General features: G+C 36.8%; 1 protein-coding gene across 2 annotated transcripts in view; it reads right to left on the bottom strand.

Annotated features, from left to right (window-relative positions):
- RANBP17 (RAN binding protein 17) overlaps positions 1-19,546 on the bottom strand; it is a 458,652-nt gene that overhangs the window by 139,266 nt on the left and 299,840 nt on the right. The window lies entirely within an intron of this gene.

Raw genomic sequence — 19,546 nt, forward strand, 5'->3', positions numbered from 1 at the left:
CTTTCAGTTCCAGCCCAAGCCACAGTGAGCTTATAGACACATATTCCACTCCAAGTGGGAGAATGTCATCGACAGCCAATGGAATGTTCCCCAGTAGCCTGGCAAAGCTAAGAGGTGGGTTGACACCTCCATACTCCCTGATGCTCTGGTGTGATTCCAGTTTATTCCTGCCAGACACCAGCTGTAGGGTGGTTTATCCTCTGTGATTGGATCCCCTGGGATTGGGTTCTCTCACTTTTTCCTGATCTGTCCCTTTCCTATATGGCAACTTAGCTTCCAATTCCTTTGCCTTCTGTTTTCATACGTAAACACCAGCCTAATGTACTGCCATGGGTCTGAAGGTAAGATAAAAATCACAGAGTACAACAAATCACTCAGAGTTATAGGGCTATATAAGGGAGAAAAGCTGTTCATTGCAGAAAGCTCATTATTGGGCTTTAAACACCGTTCAAACTGGAAGCTTGTATGCCAGGGCTTCAATCTAAGTCCTATGTCCAGAAGGCTCCTCAGGCTGGTAGAGTTGATCAGAAGAGAAAGGGTGAGAGAAGGAGGAGGAAAGGGAAGAGGGCCAAAGGAGAAAAGGGGCAAAAGTGTGGAAGAGAGGCTAGGGGAGAGAAAGGGAAAGAAAGGAAAATAGATTCAAATTCCTGTTGAATTGTGTTCCCCAAATGCCATTATCTTTGTAGTCCTGTGGGGCAGAAGTTTTGGTGATGGCTGGATTTGCTTGGAATGTGCCCCACCCAGCTGTGGGTAATGATTCTGATGAGATGTTCCCATGGAGGCATGGCCCCGCCTATTCAGGGTGGGCCTTGATCGGTGGAGCTATATAAATGAGCTGACTCAGGGGGAGGGAACGGAGTGCAGCTGGGAGTGATGTTTTGAAGAGGAGCAAGCTTGCTAGAGAGGAACATCCTGGGAGAAAGCCGTTTTGAGGCCGGAGCTTTGGAGCAGATGCCAGCTGCCTTCCCAGCTAACAGAGGTTTTCCGGATGCCATTGGCCATCCTCCGGTGAAGGTACCCGATTGCTGAGGTGTTACCTGGGATGCTTTGTGGCCTTAAGACTGTAACTGTGTAGTGAAATAAACCCCCGTTTTATAAAAGCCAATCCATCTCTGGTGTTTTGCATTCTGCAGCATTCGCAAACTAGGACACCCCTTCTGCTAACTGCTGGGCCCTACAGAAAAGCATTTTGATTACTGTACCTATGACTTTGCCAATGAGGGTAAGGCATCATCTCGTAATACTCAAGCTGTCACTTTGGCTTTTAGGATGTTTGAGGGGAAGAGGGAACTAGAGAAAGAGAACCTAATGAAGTTACCACTAATCCTCAATGATCAGAAATCATTACACAAATAGAGGGCTCAAAGGAAAAATGGAATGTAGATAGGGGAATTTCCCTTATCTCACCACGCTCCAAAACCTCTTTCCTGGATGGGAATCAACTGGGCCCCTTTGATAATCTGATATTGTGATTAATGGCACACGAAGCCCTTCCCAACATGGCTCCAAATGACCACATCTTCCACCATGTCCCTCAACCTCAAGTCACACTGAAATGCTGATGGATAATGGAGGCTTCTCTGTGTATTCACGTGCTGTTCATTTTGCCCGAATCAGCTTGCTTGCTTCTTCCTCTTCCCCTGATTTCTATCCCAAAGTCATCTTCTCTGAAGCCTCCCCCTTGACTTCTAAGGCAGAGTGAGTTGAACTCTCCTTTATGTTCTCGAAGTTTCTGGTCCATTCCTCCATCATTGTGCTTTTCATGTTGTAATTGTTTGGGTGTCCATTTCCCTCACTACATTAGGAAATCTTCGAGGGCTGGTATCTTGCCTTATTCTTTGTGTCTTAGTACCTAATACAATACTTGTCAAGAGAATAATACCTGAATATTTAATATGTGAAGGTGCGAATCATGATCTGGATCCACTAGGACTATATAATAATGCAAATATTACCTAAAACAATGAAAAATAAAGATCTTCTCTATTAAGTATATAAGGGTGTCCATGGACAAAAGACACAGGATCATAAATTACAACAGAAAAGGGAAGTTAGGGAGAATAGCTTATATTACTATTTTTAACCTATGAACATCTAACAGTTGATTGTAGCAATGTCTTTCAACTTTATTTAGTAGTACTTTTATCATATGAAATCTTTCAATAAGTCTAATTTATAAAATCATAACAGTGGGGACTTGACATTCTACTGTTTTCCCTGTTCTCCCCACTTCGCTCTGTTTCATGGTCACAGACTGTGCACTTAACTAACTGGAATTTTAAAGGCTTCTTTCATGTAACAAAGATAAAAGCATGTATGGGTTATTTTAAACTGGCTCTACTACAACTCAAAGCACAAATTCTCCTGATGATGTAAGGGATCTTCTTTATAGATAAACTTAATAATAAATTCCATGTTTTTGCATATTGGTTTTTGGAAAGGACATGACTATGATATTATCCCGACTAGCCTAACTGACTTTTATTGTGTTTACATTTTTCTTTCACTACCTGACCCCCCCCCCCAAAAAAAAGGTTAATTTTCTTGTTTTGGACAATAGGATGACTACACTAAATTTCTTCAAAATCAAATTTTACATTTTCAAGACTTTATAAATGCTCAGAATTAATTTTCAACTATGCCACAATGAATAAAAGAACTAAAAGATGATTTTTAACATTAATAAATATATCCTTTTTTATTGATGAATCTTAGAAGGAAAAGTTTTCTTGTGTTCCTGGTGTTCAATTCAAGAGAAGAGAAAGCTAGGCAGGCAGGTCTGTTTTACTCTGCTGTCAAAACACTTTCTCAAGGCATCAGATTTGACCCAATAGGATACTAGAGAAAACAGTCAACATTGACACATGGCAGTGCTTTAATCCACAATTATCCTTGTAACTTGCACCATTCCTTTTATCATCCATTAGCTTTGATTCCCATTATCCCATATAGAACTGTGTCAACGCTTTTGTCCCTGGGGATTTCTCTCCACTACTAGCATCTGACAGTCAAGCTTGAGTACTAAAGAGGATCATTACCTCTTAAATCCACTTATCTGATCTACTGAATAGTAAATTGAAAAGCTCATTAAGAGCAACAATCTGATTTGTTTTCACATGTGACAGGGTCATTTAAAATCAATGTATGATTACAGCATTTCTTTTAAAAGACTGTCTCACATTTTCTAAGGCACCTTATCATTCAGAGAACATGAAAAGAGCATATGAAAATGTCTCCAAACATTTGGAATTTAATTATATCATAGACTAACACCTTTATTGAATAATTTGGGGGTGAGGAATTATCTACAAAATTGTGTATCATATAGCACAAATCAATGAAAGTTTTCTAAAGAAAAAAATTCTACCACAATGTTTGGGGTTTATCAACATTTTCCAAAGCTTTCATCATTTCACCAAAAATAAATTTTATTAGAGCAAGTCTTGCCACATGCCACAATACCCCAATTTTAAGGAAGGATGTTAGAGATGACATAGGAATGAAAGAAAATAAAATCTCACATTTAGTTCATAGATTCCTAATCTTTTTATCTCAGAATCAATGAAGATTTTGATCAGAATGAAAAATTAATGAGCAAAAATCTAAGAAATAAGAGACTAAGTCTTTTTGTGTTGTCTCTCAGAGAAGGATGGGCAATACAGTGAAGGTGAATAAATGACGATGCTTTTTGGTTATGTGCTTCACACAGCCAGAGATGCACAAATTGTGACCAATTGTTGCCTCTGCCCTCCTTCCCTCCATCTTTTTTATATGCCTGCATCTCTCTAGTAGACTACAGGCTTTCTAAGGACAGAGATGATGCTCTGTCTTGTATTTCCCATTCCTGATACTCAAAAAAGTGTTTGTTAAATGAACAAAGAGAATGTAATGTCAAAATGTACATTTTGGCAAATTCCATTTCATTCATAATTTTTAACAAAAGGAAAACAACCCAAAAAGGTATGTTTTCTAAAAAGAACTTTTTTTCCCCTCTAAGAATAACATTCCCATAATCCTACTCACCAGGGATGACCACTGATAAAATTGTGTTATTTAAAAAGGTGTAGTTTCAATGTTTAAATAATATTTTTGGGAAAAGAGCTCCCTAAAGACTGAGTGAGAAGAGCCCTCTCCTCCTTTGAATCCCCAAAGCATACACCATGCCACCTGGTCAATGGCATTTTTCATACTATGTAATAGGTTATGATCATGTTGCAGTAGGAATTAATTTTCCACGTGCATATATGTCCCCCACTTTCTTTAGTTTGAGCATGTGCTCCCTGAGGGTATGGAAAATGTCTACTTCTTGGCATCTCCAGGATTACTTGGAATACTGGCTTTGGCCCTCAAAACATCTGGAAATGAATTCTGGATCCACTGTTAATTAGGTGTTATTTTAAATCTCTGAAACTTGGTTTTGTATCTGTAAAAGAGAAATAATAACAATGTTTGCTTTATGGGCTTAAAAACATTTTTTTATTAGAAAAGTTGGAAGTTTATAGAAAAATCATGTAGAAACAACAAAGTTCTCATATACCTGTTCCCCACTCACACACAGAGTGTTCTCTATTATTAATACTTTGCATTAGTGTGGTACCTTTGTTACAACTGATGAAAAATATTATTATAATTATACTTTTAACTCTAGTCCATAGTTTATATTATGGTTCACTGTGTTGTACAGTTCTATGGTTTGTAAAAGTTTTTTGTTCTAGTAACATGTATACAACCTAAAATTTCCACTTTTAACCAATATACAAATAATAAAATAATTCAATAGTGTTAATTGTTAATTATATTCACATTATTGTCCTATCATCATCACAATAGATTGCCATAACTTTTCCATCACCCCAAGCAGAAACTTGGTACCATTTAAGGAGTAATTCTCCATTCCCTATCCCCATCCTGGTCCCTGATAACCTGTATTGTAGATTTTAACTCTAAGAATTTGCTTATTCTAATTATTTCATAACTGTGAGATCATACAATATTTGTCCTTTTGTGTCTGGCTTATTTCACTCAACATGATGTCTTCAAAGTTCATCCATGTTATAGCATGCATTGGAATTCGATCCCTTTTTAGAGCTGAAAAATATTCCACTGTGTGTGTGTGTGTGTGTGTGTGTATATATATATATATATATATATATATACCACATTTTGTTTATCCATTCTTCTGTTGATGGACACTTGGGCTGCTTCTATGTTTAAGCAATTGTGAAAATAATTGTGAATGCCACTGTGAACACTGGTGTGCAAATATCTTTTCAAGTCCCTAGTTCAATTCTTTTGGGTGTAAACCTAGAGGTGGGATTGCTGGGTCATATGGTAATACTATACTTAACTTTCTGAGGAACCACTAAACTATTTCCCACAGTAGTTGTACCATTTCACATTCCTACCAACAATTAGTGAATGATCCTATTCCTCCATATCCTCTCCAACTACTTCTTTTCTTTTTTTTTTAAATCGTCACCATTCTAGTGGGTGTGAAATAATATATCATTGTGGTTTTGATTTACATTTTCCTAATGGCTAATGATGCTGAATATCTTTTCATGTACCTATTGACCATTCATATATCTTCTTTGAAGAAATATCTATTCAAAGCTTTTGCTCATTTTTAAATTGGGTTGTCTTTTTGTTGTTGAGTTGTATAATTTCTTCATGTATTCTGGACATTAGCCCTTATTTATATGCAGTTTCCAAATATTTTCTTCCATTTTTTAGGTTGCCTTTTTAACTTTCATGAAAAAGTCCTTTGATGCACAAAAGTTTTACATTTTAAGTCTCATTTACCTATTTTTTCTTTTGTTGCTCAGGCTTTTGGTATAAAGTCTAAGAAACCATTGTCTAACACAAGGTCCTGATGATGCTTACCTATGTTTTCTTCTCATTTTGTGTTGATTTTTGTATATGGCGTGAGGTATGAGTCCATCTTCATTTTTTTGCATAAGGATATCCAGTTTTCCCAGTACCATTCCCAGTCCCACTGAGTGGAATTGGCACCCTTGTCAAAAATCAATTGGTCATAGATGTAAGGGTCTATTTCTAAACTCTCAATTAGATTCTATTGGTCTGTATGTCTCTCCTGTGCCAGTCCCATGCTGTTTTGACCAATGTAGCTTTGTAAGAAGTTTGAGTTCTTCAACTTCATTCTGCTTTTTAAGGATGGTTTTGGCTATTTGAGGCCCCTTACACTTCCATATAAATTTCATGATTGGCTTTTCCATTTTTTCAAAGAAGGCTATTGGAATTTTGATTGGGATCGTATTGAATCTGTAAATCACTTTGGGTAGAACTGACAATATTTAGTCTTTCAATCCATGAGCATGGAATGTCCTTCCCTTTATTTAGGTATTCTTTGATTTTTTTAAATAATGTTTTATAGTTCTCTTTTGTATAAGTCCTTTATATTTTTGGATAAATTTATTCCTAGAGATTTGATTCTTTTAGTTGTTATTGTAAATGGAATTTTTTTTTCTTGATTTCCTCATCAGATTGTTCAATACTGGTGTACAGAAACACTACTGATTTTTATTTTGTTGCTCTTGTACCCTGACACTTTGCTGAATTTGTTTATTAGCTCTAGTAGCTCTGTTGTAGATTTTTGAGGATTTTCTACATACAGTATCACGTAATCTGCAAAGAGGGAAAATTTTATTTCTTCCTTTCCAATTTGGATACCTTTTATCTCTTTTTCTTGCCTAACTGCTCTGGCTAGAACTTTTAGTACTATGTTGAATAGCAATGGTGACAGTTGGCATCCTCATCTTATTCCTGATCTTAGGCAGAAAGTTTTCAGCCTTTCACCACTGAACATGATGCTAATTGTAGGTTTTCATATATATTCTTTATCATGTTGAGGAATTTTCCTTCTATTTATGGTTTCTAAGTGTTTTTATCAAGAAGGGGTGCTGGATTTTGTTAAACATCTTTACTGCTTCAATTGAGATTTCATGAGGTTTGTTTTCTTCATTCCATTAATGTGGTGTATTATATTAATTGATTTTCTTATGCTGAGTCATCCTTGCATGCCTTGGATAAACCCCACTTGACCAGTGTATAATTCTTTTAATGTGTTGTTGGATTCAGTGTACTACTATTATGTTGAGGACTTCTGCATTTACATTTATAAGGGATATTGGTCTGTAATTTTCTTTTCTTGTGGTATCTTTATTAGCTTTGTATTAGGGAAATGGTGGCTTCACAGAATGAGTTAGGGAGTGTACCTCCTCTTCAATCTTTTTTTTTTTCTTTTGAAGGTTTGAGCAGGGTTGGTGTTAATTTTTTTTTTTGGAATGTTTGGCAAAATTCACCGGCGAAGACATCTGGTTCTGGGATTTTCTTTGTGAAGTTACATACTAAAAAGTACAATAGCAGTAGCATTTATTTACCTTACGATTACCTTTACTGGAAGTCTTTATTTCTTTATGAAACTTTGATCCACTGTCTAGTTTCCATTCTTTGCAGTCTGAAGAACTCCCTTTAGTACTGCTTACAGGAAACGTCTAGTGGTGATGAACTTCCTCAAGTTTTGTTTATCTGGAAATGTTTTACTTTCTCCCTCATTTGGAAAGACAGTCTCACTAGGTTTAAAATTCTAGGTTGGTGACTGTTCCCTTTCAGCACTTTAAATATTCCATCACACTGCCTTCTTGCTTCCATGGTTTCTGATGCGAAATCAGCACTTAATCTCACTGGAGTGTGCTGTTTTTCTCTTGCAACTTTCAGAGTTCTCTCCTTGTCCTTGGCATTCAATTGACTGCTATGTGTCCAGGTGTGGTTTTCTTTGAGTTTATCATTTTTGGGTTTCGCTGGGCTTCTTGAATGTGCATGTTCCTGTCTTTTGTTAAATTTGGGAAGTTTTCTACCATTACTTCTCTGAATACTGTTCCGGTTTGCTAATGCTCTGTTATGAAAAATACCAGAAATGGATTGGCTTTTATAAAGGGGGTTTATTTGGTTACAAAGTTACAGTCTTAAGGCCATAAAGTGTCCAAGGTAAGGCATCAACAACAGAGACCTTCACTGGAGAAAGGCCACTGGAGTCTGTAAAACCTCTGTAAGCTGGGAAGGCATGTGGCTGGCACCTGCTTGCTCCCAGGTTGTGTTTCAAAATGACATACTCCAAATGTCACTCTTGGGGCACTTTGTCTTCTCTTAGCTGCAGCTCTTCCAAAATGTCACTCTCAGTTGCTCTGCATCTTGGCCTGTGTGGTTCTTTTTAAATTACTCCAGAGATCCAATAAAGACCCACCCTGAATGGGTGGGGCAACACCTCCATGGAAGTAATCCAATGAAAGGTCTCACCCACAGTTGATTGAGTCACATCTCCATGGAAACACTGAACCAATAGGTTCCAGTCTAATCAACACTAATTTGTCTGCCCCTATAAGTTGCATCAAAGAACATGGAATTTTGGGGGACATAATACATCCAAACTGGAACAAATACTCCTTCCACTCCTGTCTTTCTTTTCCTTTGGGACTCCCATATTGAACATATTGGTATGCTTGATGGTGTCCCACAGTTCTCTTTAGGCTCTGTTCACTTCTTAAAATTCTTTTTTCTTTCTGCTCCCCAGACTGAATCATGTCATCGTCTTGTCATCAAGTTCACTGATTCTTTCTTCCGCCAGTTTCCACTTCTGCTGAAACCCACTAGGGTATTTTTCATTTCAGTTATTGTGGTCTTCAACTCCAGTACTTCTGTTTGGTTCCTTTTTAAAAATTTCCATCTCTTTATTGAGATTCTCATATTGTTGATTCATGTTTTCCTGATATCCATTAGTTCTTTCTCTCTGTTTCCCTTTAGGTCCTTAAGCATATTGAGGATTATTTTTTAAAAGGCTTTTATCCAGTATGTCCAAAGTCTGATCTTCACTGATGGTTTATGGATTTTTACCTTTTTCCTTTGGGTGGGCCATCATTTCCTGTTTCTTTGTTTGTCTTGTAATTTTTTATTGCACACTGTACTTTTAGTATTTTAAAGTGTTAATTCTGGCATTTAATCCCTGAGCTGTCTGTTACTTACATTTGTATCCAGCTAATGATATGACAGAGATTACCTTGAGTGTCAGGAGCTAACAAAAACAAATTAACCAAGGCCAAAAGCACCTTTCACAGCCTTTGAGGATTGGCTTTGCTTTGGTTGGTATTCTCCTTCACAGTTTAGCCTTCCTATCAAGATCAGCTCAAGGCGAATGCAAAATGCAGGGTCTATCTTATTTGAGCATGTGCGTAGCATGCTTCATGCCCTGAGCTTGTGCTTGTTCAAGACCTTAGGAACTCCCCAATTTACAGGAATCTGAATGTTCTTCCCTCTTGGGTGCTCTACTGCTTGTCTTAAAGCTGGCAATCCTTTGCTCCAGCCTGCTTTTACTTAATTGTTTCTTATACTCCTTTAGCTGTCTGTAAGCTGTTTCTGCCTATAGGGCAAGTTTTGGGAGAGCAAGCCAGGGAGAAGCATCCTGGTACCAACATACAGGAACCCTAGTATGTACATTGGGATTACTCTGCTCCCTCCAGAACAGGGCCAGGGATCCACAATGGGAGCACAGAGCAGCTCTACACAGAGCAACTCTTCCCCTACTCTGAGGTGGGGGAAGGGCCAGCAAAGGCACCAAGAGCTTCTCCTACTGTTTTTAAAGTTGTTTTCTTGATTTGGCACTCAACAAATCCCTGCAACCCTTTAAATGTTTTCTGGAGTTTTGAGGAAAATGGCTCTGTCAGTTTTTGCTACTTATTTGAAGATTCTGTGGGGGAACAGCTCCTGGTGTGTCTCACATAGCTATCTTGCTCAACCGGAAGCCCCATTTTGTGGGCCTTTGGGAAGATTAAATGATGAGGCCTAACACAGAGCCTGGAATTTTGTAGTTACTGATCAAATGCTACCTCTTTTCCAAACCCCTTTCATGGACTCTTCTCCATATTAAGTGCTAGAATTATCAGCTAATACCTTCTTGGAGAAGGCCCATCAAATAAAAAATAACAGAAAACTAAGATGGTGCTTATCTTGAGTTTCACAGGGTACAAAGAGGGTTCAGACAAAACCTTAAAATTTGTATTAATAACTATGGAATCTCTACATGTATGTACAGTCAATGAACTATTTTAGTCCGAAACAGTCAGAACTGCACTTGTTAAAGGCATAAAACAATTGCTTCAAAATTTCATGATACAAAACCAAATTCTTTTGTTTCCAAATGTTATGTCTTAGAAGCCTATAAAAATTACTCATTTTAACCAGTCACCCATTCCTCTAGCTTTTAAAATACAGTAAGTAGTTAAAAATATAAGAAATCACCATTATTACAGAATTGAGAAGGCATGCTCCTAAAAAACCTGTTTATATATTATTTTGTGTTCTTATCCCTCTTTATTTACTGTGAAGGTTCTTATAATTCAGAAAAGAAAGAGCATTTGGGTAGCTATGCAATGCTTCAGTGACCCAATTCACTCTCGAACTTCTCAATCAAATAGAGATACTGACTGTGCATTTGCAGGTGACTTAAATGATCTTAAATATGGTTTTAAAAAGAGGAACCAGATAAGAAAAACAGACAAGGGAATAAACGTACAAATAGCAATAGGATTTGCGTTGTAAATTTAATTTAATAAAGAATAAAAGCCTGTACTGAGATAATTTTTAAAACTGCTTTGTTGATTCCAATCCTAACTTTGGTCCTGGGTATCTGCAGCTTTGTCTCTAATATTCTGGTTATAACTTTGAAGAAACTAATTATGTCAATCCTTAAATTTGAAGTAGATTACAGAACTGGGAAACCCAAGATATTAGTTCCTAAAGGTTGTATGGATATATAATGACAGTCACAGAAATTCAATAACAGCCCTCTAGGAAATGTACTCAAAAGCACCACATGAAACAAATTAAAAAGAACTATGAGTCTCTCATTCTGTGCAAATAAGAAAATCAGAGAAAACACTGGTTCTATAGGTTTTCATAAGAGTTGCTCTAATGAATTAAGATTTTGGATAATGAATCTTGAGAAAATTATAGTAAGTTAATACCCTTAGGCCTTCTATAAATGTTTAAGATGTTATAACTTCTCAAAGAGCTTCATCAGTACATTGTAAGTAGGATGAATGAAGAAAATGAGCAGTGCTATGGAAATAAACAACAAAGAACTCTGCCACCAGATACACTTTCCTTGAAATAATTTATTCTCAAAAATTCATATTCAATAACACAAAATTGATACCACAAGATTAAAAAGAAACCTGCAACTGTTGTGAATTTTATCGTATTGTTTCAATCTACTGAAAAGACTAATCAATCACAGTTTTTAACTGGTTGTAATTTAGTAAAACAAAGCCTGTCACCAGAAACAATTCAGTGTAATGAAAGTATTAATGTTGCCTAGGAAGAGAATTTGGGAACTGAACATGTATTCACTTATTACGACTAAGAAACCAACTCTCATATTTTTGTTTTAGACTTCAAGTTTTGAGATCAATGTAGTGTTTCCTATAAGAGACCCTATCAAGGTGAAAGGTGTTGGTAGGAGAGAGAGAAGGAGGAAAGGTATAAGATAGAACTAATAGAGCATTTAATGACTTGGATCTAAACCATTTGGAACTAAAGATATTGAGCTCTTTTATTAACATTCAAAGCAGAATAAAATATGCTTATCATAATTTATCAACACATCAAGAGAGTTAATGCTACAAACATCATTGGTGCACATTAAACACACACTTAGTGATACATTAATCTTGGCTGACTAATTTTTTCCATACTATTTACAATAACATCTCTAAATATAAGACTGAAATTAGATAGAAAAATCTTTGCCAGAATTTAATTTTAAACCCATAATTTATGATGGAAACCAACTGGTGAAAGGTTAGGAATCTGCTTGCCTTGTTAGGTCGAATACAGAATGACATCAGACAAAGAAAAGCTGGCTATGGAAGTATAAAAAATATGCATTTTAAGTATTTATTTCAATTAGAATTTCTGAACCCACCATCTGTGGTGGCCATCTTGCTAAGGGGACATGAACCTAACAAATCTCCTATGAGGCATTCCCAATCTGCTTGAATAAGCTATTGTATAAGAAAAGTTGGAGCGACCACTTTGGCCTCACATTTCCTTTGCTCCACATCCTGTGGCACAAAGCATGAACTCAGCAGGCTGGGGTGCAGGGCTGCCTGCTGCCTTGTGATAATCCGCTCTCCCAGTAGGGGCCTCCACTGATGCATGGATAAGAACATGCTTCCTCTTTTGCTTGCACCCCAGTGGGGTTTCCATTCCTAACTTGGGCCCGAATCCAGACTGCTAAGGTAGGTGGAGAAGTTAGAAGACTCCAGATGCTGCTGGAGCTTTTTTTAGATTAGTTTCTAAACCATCATTTATGAGAAAGAGGAGCACAGGTACAGTGTGAAAATCAACCTTATTGGTAATTTTGAAGAGATTCTTTCCCTCCCACCCCCCACCAGATCTAAGGTCTAACTACCACCTGTTCAACAGAAGCTGGCTGCTTGCCTCATTTTCCTTCAGGGAGCCACTGACTAAGGATCTCCACCAGCATGAACCTAATGCCTCCCGACAGGCCTTCACTAGCCAAGAGGGACCAGGGTCGAGTGCACCAGTTACTGGTCACAGGATACACAGCTCATAGAAAGACTCCTGTGGAGCAACCAGCTGAAAGCCAACCAGAGAAGATGGTGAGTGTACATTTGTCCTGACACAGCTTTGCTCCTGCCGGCTGCCAACTCACCATGTCTGGGGCCAAGCTTCTGTTAAACTAGTCTTCTGTGGATAAAGGCATGGTAAAGCTCTGGGTGAGAATATTATCCCCTGCCTCCTATAAGAAGAAGCTAACCCTGGCTATGGCACAAGACTACTGGAAGGAGGCCTGACTAATTTTGGTACGGGATTTTAAAAGCATGGTTTGAAGGCACATTTCAGACATTTAAAGAACTATTTATAATTCTTTGCAAGAGGAAATTTACAGGAATGACATGATTAGATTTTAGAGCAAAGAAGTTGATGCTGGATGAAGTTTGTGAGAGGGAGATGGTGGAGGTGGGGAACTGAGAAATAAAAGATTCTAGTTTACTCTAATTCTACATCCCTTTCAAAGGTGCTCACCAGAAACATACTCTGGCACAAGGGATACATGTGCTCTAGACACTGTCCAAAAACAGATGCCGTTCAATGTAGCCAAACAACTTTCTCCTTTTAGGTATAAATAACTGATTAGAACTGGTCACTCAGAAATGTTACAATAAAGAAACCTAGGATGCATTCACACTATGCAATTCTACTAAACACAATCTTTGCGGTTAATACTGCTCATTAGCTGACTACTGAATATTTGGCTGTAAAGCATGCATGCTATACGATTATATAGGGCATAAAAAAGGGAACCAAGACAATGCACCCTTGTGCTTATCACTGTGAGCAAAGGCTAATTTTAGTAACAAGAATCTGGGGACTGTGTGAGATAGACTGGTGAACCACCACCATTACTAGCAACTCAATTCACCTTAACTATTTTCCAAGCCTTCTCTGGAATTGTGGACACATCACTCCTCACGTATACAACCTAAAAAGTATGGTTTAAGGACCTGCCACCCAGTGACAGAAATAAGTGAGGAACAGGCGGCCATCCCAATTTCAGATAAAGGAAGAAAGTGGTTCAGGATCAAATATTCTTGGGACTTTGATTTTATCCTGGAGCCCATGAGCAGAGTAGTGGTAAAGTTCTGTCCAGTCTGAGTGTGATTACACAGATAACAATTTACTTCAATGGAATAATTCCAGAAACCAATTACTAAAGGCTAGTCCTAAAAGAACAAATTATAAATAATACTTGAAGTAAATATTTTAAAGGATCTCTTAGTATTGTTGTTTCCTATGAAACGTGCAAGTGTGACAACTGGGGTTAATGATTATTGTCCAAGTGTGACAATTGGGGCTAATGATTTAAGTAGTTCAAGTCACTTTCTGATGGGTAAAAACAGATCTTTAATAAACAGAACTCATTTTTACAGCCGTTCAAAAGGTAAGTAAATCATATTGAATCTTCCACCACTTGATCTAATTCCTGCACTCCCTCCCCAATCCTCTAAAGGTACACACAATTAGTTTCATTGAGTGTTCAGACCTTTACCAGGTCCCCATCTGTACTTCTAACATCTTTACTTACATGTTTCTTATTAAAGTAATTCTATTTCTACTTCCACATTGCCTTTCTGAAATCATGTCCTATTTTCTACATCCAAAAGCACATCTTTACCTTCCTCATAAGAGATACTCTCCCTGCTATCCATCTGGGAAGAACAGCCTGACATGAAGAGGAGAAAAATGATGGCCCAGGGAGAAAAAGAGAAGTTTCAATAAAATCATCCATATTTTTACTACTCTCTTGTTTCAGTTTGCTAATGCTGCTGTTATACAAAATACCAGAAATGGATTGGCTTTTATAAAGGGGATTTATTAAGTTAAAAATTTACAGTTCTAAGGTCATAAAAGTGTCTAGACTAAGGCATCAACAAGAGGATATGTTCACTGAAGAAAGGCCAGTGGCATCTGGAACACCTCTGTCAGCTGGGAAGGGACATGGCTGGCGTCTGCTGGCCCTTTGTTCCTGGGATGCGTTTCAAAATGGCTTTCTTCAAAATGTCTCTGGGCTTCTGTTTCTCTTATGCAGTGGGTCAGAGTTTACCTTCTGAAGGCCCATTAACTCCTTCAAACACTAATATCTGGTTTTAACTCTGAAGAGGCAATATCTACAGCATTATGCCAAGTCTTGCTTCCATGGTTCCATCTTACTCTTCCCACTGAATACTATTATGTTGAAAATTAGCCACAACATATGCAAAAGCCCAGTTGGTAGACAAAAACAATATACAGTTGTCCAGGAAGCACATTATTCTCTCAGTAACATGACATAAATGAGCAAGTTTATTGCTAGGAGGAAACACAGAATGTAATGTGTAATGTAATATAATATATATGGGGTTTTGAGTGAGATTCTGCTATTTGCTGGCCTAGAACACTGCTTGGCAGATCATAGGCACCAAATAAATAATTATTATCTAATGAAATAACTTTCTGAACTTTAGTTTCTTCATCTGTAAAATGGAAAGAATAATATCACAAATTAAGAGGTAGTATATGAGGTGGTTAAGGATGAACTTGGAAGGCCAAGACTAGTTGGATTCTGCCACTTACTGAGTGATTTTGAACAAGTTACTAACACTCAAAACTTTCGTTTCCTCAAATATAAAAGAAGGATGCTAGTAAGACCTAATTTACGGAATTTTGGGGAGGGTTAAAATAGTTAATTTATGTAAAGCACTTGGAACACTCCTGGCACATAGTAAAATTTCCCTAAGCACAAGCTATTATTATAATTGTCATCACATGTTATATTATATGTAGCATTACCAGTACAGTGTTAGGAACACTCAAAAAGTTTTTCGAACACAGTAGGCACAAAACACCTATTAGTTATTGGCCATTAGAATTGGCAGTCAATAAATGACCACTATTATTAACTAATATATAGTCAAATACTAGTCTGACATTAAGATTATGAGGTATACATCAAGATGACAGACACTTTACTTTTGTGCTTTAACTGGACTAGATGCTGGAAAACAGAAGTATGTTGTAGCTTGGTATGTGAGTAGCTTTAACAGTGGTTGAAAAAGAGGGATAAGAGAGCCCTAATGAAAGGCAGCATAACTCTTAATCTCACATAATGGTCTAGTTTTTGAGTTTTGCAAAGCAATAGAAGGAAGAGTAGGAAAAGGGATAGGAAAGGAGACAAGGGGAAAATGGACTGTGGCATTTGGTTGGTAATGTTTTATCTTAAGAGCTCATCTACATTACCTAAATTCCCAGTTTCACAGTCCTCATCCCCCTTTTTTAGAGTCATCACAAGTTCTTGCTTTCTATATCCAAGGCAGTGTCCCAGTTTACTGGGTAAGTAGATGACTGCCATCCCCTGTGTCCAATAAACTATCAAAGTCTTCTCAATTCAGATCAATGATTCCATCCAATTCTCCACTTTTTCTGTGCTAACTTAATGCACGCATACAGAGGTTTCAAAACCCCACCATTAGAGTTTTAAATATCAAAAGAGTTTTCATGTGATAGGCCCCAAAGGAGCATTCTTTCACAATGAGAACAGAAAGGGTATGCCTTTTATATATGAATATAATATTATTGATCTCTGACACTAGATTATAGGTTCTGAGTCGCTACTCCTACAGTAGAATGGATTATACTGAGTATCTAAGACCTAGCTTAGTTCTCGTGATTGATGGCTAACCAGGACTAGAGGTCTAATCTGAGGTTGTAAAAGGGAGTTTTTCCCTTGGGAAACAAAACAGCTCATTTAAGGATGAAACTTGTGATGTTGTTCTTACCAGTCATCATATTCTAAAACTGATTAAACCTGGACTCAGGCCTAACTACATACTTAGACAATGTGATGCAGAGAAAGCAAATTGGGTTTACAGTAAGATGATTTGGTTGAACCCAGGGCCTGCAGTGACAAGTTTTTAACCTTTCTGAAATGCTGCTTCATATTCTGTAAAATGGAGATAATCATACTTACTAAATAGAATAATGCTGAGAAGACTAAACGACAAAATGTAACAAATAACTCAGAAAAATGGTTAGCATAAAGTAGAAGCCCAATACAGGTTAGATTAAGGTTGGAGATGAAACTCATTCTCAAATGTTATTTCCTAGGCATTTCTCATTCTACATTATCTGAAAGCACTTAACAGGTAACTTACAGCATGAATCACATTTCAATACTCAATGCTTTGAACTTTAGGAACTTGAGGAATGTGAAGGTTAGAGAGTATTATGTGTTAGGCAGCTGCACCTGCTGGGGAGTGTGCTCTTACAGCCAATAACTCATAAACTCAATGACCAGATAAAAAGAAGGAAAGTTGAGAACTGGAACCACCAAGCATGAAAATATTTCATAAGAGCCAGAAAAATGAGCCAAGAGGAAACATGGAATGAAGTGGCCATGAAAATTTGGAAATAGGAAAGGACAATAAAAGAGTGGTCAATAGGCTAAAAAGAGTGAGTTAAAACAAAAATTGAGAACTTCAATTCTTAGCAAATGCAGAGCCCCCAGTGTTTTCAAGTGTCCAGCACATTACACAGCATTGTCTATCATTTTACAATTTCCCTAATCAAAAGTTTCCAACTAAACTTATGGAATATGGGAGATTTTCCACGGAAGTGCATTTCCAATTTTGTAATGGGAGTCAATGAGAAAATGTAATTCACACTGGAGAAACTTGTTTCAAAGCCAACTGTGCTTAAATACATCTATTCAGTAAAGTAAGGGATACTGGCACTGGGGAGCCACACAGGCCTAGGGGAAAACAAAATCCTAATAAGAATGCCAAATGTGCTTTTATATTTAAAGTTTCCTTCAACAGAAACATTCTGGGGAGATAAAAATTAGGAAAACACTGAACTTAACTTTGAATTTTAATTCAAAGTGTTGAAAAAATATTTTGCATTTACATTTTATAACCAAGTGCGTTTCCCACATTTGTCCCAAGGCAGCAGATGAAGTGCTATATTCACCACTGCTAATACTAGCAATTGGAACATGCTCTTTGGTAAGGCAGAAATAAGATAATTGTTCAACATAGGCTGGCTTTTCAGAAATACTGGAAGCATTGCCTGTAATTATAGACATCTGTCACCGCTAGCCACTCAGTACTAACCCTGACATCAATATACAACCATAGCACTAAACTGCCTGCAGGCATAGCAATGGAGACCAGATACGCTAGGCAGGCAATCATCTGCTTCATCCAAACTATCTGTCAAAGGTTCCCAACCACAAATAGCTCTTACATTTTGTATCCTTAGGATAATATGTTGATTTATTTTAGATTCTCTAATATTTACAGTCTAGGCCATCTACTAAAATAAAGAAACAAAACTTATGGCTAATGGAGGCAGTTACTGTTCACAGTCATCATAAAAGGTCATAGCTCAACCCTCAAATGTTAAAAATTGATGGCAGCTTTAACCATGCGCTATTGTACAGATGTTTCCTTTTGTACGGGCAATTATTTTCAATAGCAATTCAAAATGGTAAATACAATCTTTCATCAGCAAGTATGTTGCCACATAGATCTAATAGAAATACTCATATTTTAAAGCCTTTTTTGAGAAGTAAAGATACATTTTGCTGTGAGTACTGAAGAATCCAGATTGTCGGTTTGGGTTTAGCCTCACATACAGTACCTTATCTGGCAATATTTTTTATGTATACAAATAGTGTAATGTCTAAAAACTAGGAAATGATATTGAAGAATAAAATACTTGGTTAATGAATGAGTCAAATGACATATAATCTTTCAAGGTATAAAACACTGAAATATACATGCACATTCATATTTCTGAAAGCCCAGACACACTGTAGCTTTAAACATCTCTCTTTCTCTTTTAAGCAGCCCAAGAAGCAAGCTGAAAATTATTAGACATTTACACTAATTAGGAATAAACACTCTCAGAATTATCATAACGTGTTACTAAAAACCCAGATATTTCCTGGTCTGATCACAACAGCCTATGCTGAAGAAAAACTATTAATTACTGACAGACAGTTAGCTTACAAGTGAGCTGCATTTTAAAAACCTCCTTTAAAATACAATTGCTAAATGCCTTACAGTGCTGTAATGTGAGACAGGTTCAAATCTTATTACTTCACTGAAATTAAAACCTAAGTTTTAATACTGTTCAAGTCGAACAATGATTCCACACTTTATTGCTTTTGAAATCCCTTGATGATCATAGGAAAAAATGCCCCCGAGAAAAAAAGACTGTTTTCGATAAACAGAAAATACAGTTTGCACTCTTAGCCTCTTTGTCATCACAAAAAAAGGATTTAATGCCAATTCTTTAAAAAAAAGACTTTTTTTCCACAAAATGTGCACCTTGTGTGCCATTTGTAAAATCAGTTCACTTTCTTTTATTTATTACTGCAGTGCGGCAAGGCAATAAAGAAGCTACCGATAGCTAATAAATTACATGCCTTTTAAAACAATTCTCTTGCTACAAAAACATGTAACTACAAAGGTTTACATTTACATGGTACATCACATGAAATGTCTATATTTGTTTCCTATTAACCATTTTGGCAAACTGTGGACTTTTACCAAATAGCTGTTGCAAAAAAAAGTGATCCACAAATGTCTACCTGATCTAAAATAAAAGCTATTCAAGAAAACTACTCAAGATATTTGTACTTTCTAAAAATCTTCCAAAATTTATTAAAAAATGTCTTGATACATTATTTTCTGCTCCCTAAAGGTATTTAAGGATATTCTAATCAGGATTAATTTAAATTTTACTCAGTGAATACTGAGAACTAAGAAAGCAGCTTTTTTTTTTTTCCTTCAAATTTATGTTCCTCATATCATGCCGTCTGTTTAACAATCATTACTCCTAGCAACTACTTACAACAAATTATAAAAGGCACGTTCACGGGTTATAAGATAAAATGCTCCAAATCTGT

Source organism: Choloepus didactylus, chromosome 11, assembly GCF_015220235.1.
Source record: "Choloepus didactylus isolate mChoDid1 chromosome 11, mChoDid1.pri, whole genome shotgun sequence".
NCBI lineage: Eukaryota > Metazoa > Chordata > Mammalia > Pilosa > Megalonychidae > Choloepus > Choloepus didactylus.